We start from the raw sequence: 5,016 nt of genomic DNA on the forward strand, positions 1-5,016 counted from the left end.
GATGTGAACCCCCCTTTTATACCCACAATGCCCAGCGTTTATCAATGTTGTGTCATCTACAAAGGATGAGGGAGGCAGGGAAGGAGGGAGGGAGAGAGAGACTGGGAGGCGGGCAGGCAGGGAGGGGAGAGACTGGGAAGCAGGCCGGCAGGCAGGCAGGCAGGCAGGCAGGGAGGCAGGTAGGGAGGGAGGGAGGCAGGCAGGGAGGGATATCCGGTGATAGGTGCCTCGCATCGAGTCTCTCGGTCGGCACCTGACACCTGACCAGATGGTGCATCCTGTCCGATAAGGATCCTTGGTGGCTCGACCACCAGAAGTTACATCCTGTATACCACTACACTCTCATTTGAACCTAATAGTACTTACCTAACCTAACTTTTTATATAGTCTGTATACGGTAGCTTTCCCGCGATAAGCGCCCTCCCCTAGGATAGGTTAGGTTAGGTTCCCTAGGTTCAACGCAACCCCCTGTCCCAGGTAGCAGACTATTCTGGGGTCAAGGCAGGGAGGCAGGTAGGGAGGGAGGGAGGGAGGGAGGCAGGCAGGCAGGCAGGCAGGGAGGGGAGAGACTGGGAGGCAGGCAGGCAGGCAGGCAGGCAGGCAGGGAGGCAGGTAGGGAGGGAGGGAGGCAGGCAGGGAGGGAGGGAGGGAGGTGTATAATAAAAAATTCATATGACAATAAATCTTAACCAATAATTAATTCCCTATTTGTTGCTCGGGCAGATCACCTCGAGAAAGTATTAGATTTGAATATTTAAAGGATTTAAAAAAAATATGAACAAAAAAGAGGAACTTTTCATTAATTTAGATATCGAACATATAAATAATGAAAAATTTAACACAAAAAAAATTCCTGGATTATATTATTTACCCCTGAGACATAATCTAATAAGACAATTATTTATAGCTTATAAGTTATATAAGTTAATAAATGATAATATTGATGATTCCCACATTAAATTTAATTATCCACCCAATCTTAGCAGAAGGCAGTTAATTTATTGTAAAATTTACGATATGTCAGGATTAACAGCTGATAATAAATTTGTCTGGTATGAAATTTTTTTTACACAATTTCACAATCAGGATATTGTAGTTGACGAAGATTTTGGGGTATATTCCCCATTTAAAATTGAAGAGGCCAAAATGATAATATATATTAACACTGTGGTAGATTTATGGCTTTTTCTTTTAGATGGGGTAAGAAATGTTAAACAAAGTTTAAGTGAGTATATTATTAGAAATTGTTTAACTTATGAACAAACATTTGAAGTAAACAAAAAATCAATTACAAATATTGATATGTACATTAAAATCTATGAAGTCATGAGATATGATGAGAATATAATGGAGCATCTTATTAGTAATTATGAAAAAATAATAATTGGTCAAAACTAAGAAATATATCACTATCTACAGCGTGGGACATGCATTGTGATTTATTAGAACAATTTACTAGTATTATTAATAAAATTAAAAATCCAATAGAAACAATACCAAGAGATGCCAAATTTTATTCTTATCTTTCCCCTGATTATGCAATAACTAAAATGGTGGCGTACCTCTCACAAAAAAGGGAAAATATTAATATTTGGAATAATCAGTACAAAAATTATTCTAATAATATTAATGGTATTATTAAAAAGAGGAGAAATCGGGGGTGTTGGAAGATCAAGTTGTAGAAAGGGAGGTAGTTGAGGTGGAGGACGGACAAGAGGAAGAAGAAGAAGACAAAGATTACATTTGTACAACATAGCAATGATGAAATAATGATGAAAGATATTTTTAATGGTTATGTCAGTTTGTTCAATCTTCTCCCGATTTTTATTCCGTTACAACTTTCCAATCATAACATCTTGATGACAAAACTAAACCTTTAATAATGAATAATTCAAATAGATAATCACTTTTGAGCCTAGAATTAGTAAAACATTCCTTTCTAAAGAATTAAATAGTGATACAAAAAATAAAATAAAAAGTTCTTTAAAACTTACCTTATGTTTCAAAATAAACCAAATAAAGACTTAAATAATGATAAAATTAAATAAAAAAAAGGTATTTAAAACATACCTTATGTTTCAAGTGAGCAACAAAACAAACTAAAAGTTGTAAAGAAGGATGAGCTTTAGTCAAAAACTAATCTGGTATTAGGGAGACAGGGGTAACCTGGTAAGGATAACCTTGGCAAGGACGTTATATAAAGAGACTCCGACAACTTGGCGGTCCACATCTAGAACTAACTAAGTACAGTAGTCACAACAAAAAAGTGCAGTATAGGATTTGCCCATTAGAGCCATAAGTCAATTATGAACCAACAACCCCATCTTCATCCTGTAGCCGATTGCTTGCTGGAATTTTCCAGAACTATATCTGGTTGTAGCAACATAGATCCTATTCGCCTACTAAATATTTGGAACAGCCTCAGGGTCGATAACAACCTTCCCCTAATAAATATAACACCGTACACTGAACATAATTGACCCAGACAAGTTTGCTATCAACAACCCAACTTTACTTGCCCCTGAGACATCCAATCCCCCCTTCCCGCCATCTTGTTCACCAATCCAAAGTCCCCAAATTACTCCAGCTGAACTCTGCAACAGTCACCTCATCAACTAATGATCTTAACCCACCCTCTAAGAGAACATAGAAAATCGATTGGATCAGCAGAAACAACAAATTATTATCTACTTTACTTTCCTTTCATCTGTCTTAAGATCCAACAGTAACGATGATTCATCTGAAGACTCATCTGAAAAATCGTCCAAAAGTGAAATACATGTGCCTCAAGATTTACAACTGAAAGGGTATGTTTTTAAATACTTTTTTTTGTTTAATTTTATCATTATTTGGTTCATTTTGAAACATAAGGTATATTTTAACAATTTTTTATTATTATTTTTTATTATTACTTAATTTATTAGAAAGGATTGTTTTAATAATTCTAGGCTTCTGTTCTGTATCAGACGTTTTGTTAATTAATTTTAAAAATATTTAGATAGTCTGCTAAAGGGATAACGATGTAACTGATTTTGTTTTTCGTAGATGAAAGAAGTCTCTCAACGTCGCTGTCGTCGTTCACGTCGACCCAAGAATGATAAATATCTTCTACCCCAGAAAATAAAAAGAGAGGATGCCCAGAGGTATGGACAACCTTGTAACAAAAATTGTGGCCCACATATGAAACCCAATAGATGGATGGTTGGTTTTAATACTGAAGAAAAGAAAGGAAGGATCTTAAGGAGCAAACCATGTTCTTACAAATGTATGGCAGCAGCTGCTGCTGATAATGAAGATAGTGCTTCCTCTGGAGCTGCAGGTGAAGAGAATGGTGTTCCTACACAGGTGCTTCATCCTTCACAAGGAGAGTTAGAGGAGTACCTCAGCCTGTGATGGATAGTGCCTCCCAGACCTACCTCCCAGGCCACTTCTCCCAACCCTCCATTGTCCATCCAGGATCTCCCTGACCTCCAACCCCTTAATTATCATATTCGATCCTTGAAATTCAATTTGAAGACAAGGATTTAGAATGTGATTTTGTGGATCTGAGAGGACATTTTGGACTAACTGAGCTCCAGGATATAATTAAAAGAATAATATTTATTCTCCCTGAAGTCGAGCTAAAGTCTTTTCACAATTGAAAAGTAAAGGTGTAGATTCACAAATTTTGATTGATTAATTAATGAGGAATGGGACAAGAGTTGTTTGTGACCTAATTCATATGTTTTTGTGCTGATTGATTGATGAGGTATGGGACATGAGTTGTTTGTGATGTGGATCTAAGTGTGGAGTTGTTTGTGATCTCCTATATATGGGATCTAAGTTGTTGGATTTGTGCTGATTGATTGATGAGGTATGGGGCAAGAGTTGTTTGTCACCTAATTCATACATCTTATAGGATCTAAGTTGGATTTGTGCTGATTGATTAATGAGTTATGGGAGCAAGAGTTGTTTGTGACCTAATTCATATACATTTTATATAGAATCATATTAAGCCTTTAATTTAAATAAACTATAGTTGTCCCTTCTCCACTTTTCAATTTAATCCGTTCCCAGAGACAGGTTGTTGTTAATTCTGTACAACTATTTTCCTACATTGAATCTTAACATTGACTTTTTCTTAGGACTCATTCATGACTTTCTTATGATATAATTTATAGTATAACATTCTGGGGACAATAATATAATAATAATAATAATAATAATTATTATTTTAGAAAAAAAAAAGAAAACAATGAAATTCTACAAGTGTATTAAGCAGCTAGCTACTTGGTCGATATACAAAGTTTCTCACTGTAAATGAGTCACAGTTTTCGATCGAAATTGTGGTGTCACTGTATAACAACAGAACCTACCTTACCTTACATACACTCTCCTATGGTTTCCTGTTTTTTTTTTTTGTTTTTTTTTACTTTTAAACTGATACTGAAATAGAATTTAATAATTAATAAACTAACTAAAATTGTTATTAACTGAACTTTTATTTCAAACACCCTACAGACCCCGAGATAAGGAACATTGGCCAATTGGATAGCGATTACTATTCATACATTTTGTATGCTTAGTGACGGCGACGACCACTGCCATTTAATGAAACTAGTTCACATGTCCAAAACAGTGGTGACATATTTTTGGGGGGGATTGTATAAGAGACACAGAGCACTGTGTAATATTTTGTATGTGAAAATAAGAACAGATTCAATGAAAAAGTTTTTTACTGACTTGATTATATTCTAAAATATTTGTTTATTATTCTTATAATAAATAAATCTAAAGTTGGGAGCAAATGCTAAAAGTATAAATGAAAAAACATTAATGAATCTTAATAATGTAATAATGCCCAACCAATTAATTCACATATTTCTTTACATTAGAAAGGGAACTTAAGTGACTGACTGGACTCTGGCCGATGGTAGATTTAACCAGTTCAGTTATCATTTTCTGTACTTCAGAGTTACGTACTTCTTCCGTTAGTCGCAAGGCAACATTTTGTAAATGATCCACACTATCTTTAGT

The sequence above is a fragment of the Procambarus clarkii genome, chromosome 9, assembly GCF_040958095.1.
Source record: "Procambarus clarkii isolate CNS0578487 chromosome 9, FALCON_Pclarkii_2.0, whole genome shotgun sequence".
Classification (NCBI taxonomy): Eukaryota; Metazoa; Arthropoda; class Malacostraca; order Decapoda; family Cambaridae; genus Procambarus; species Procambarus clarkii.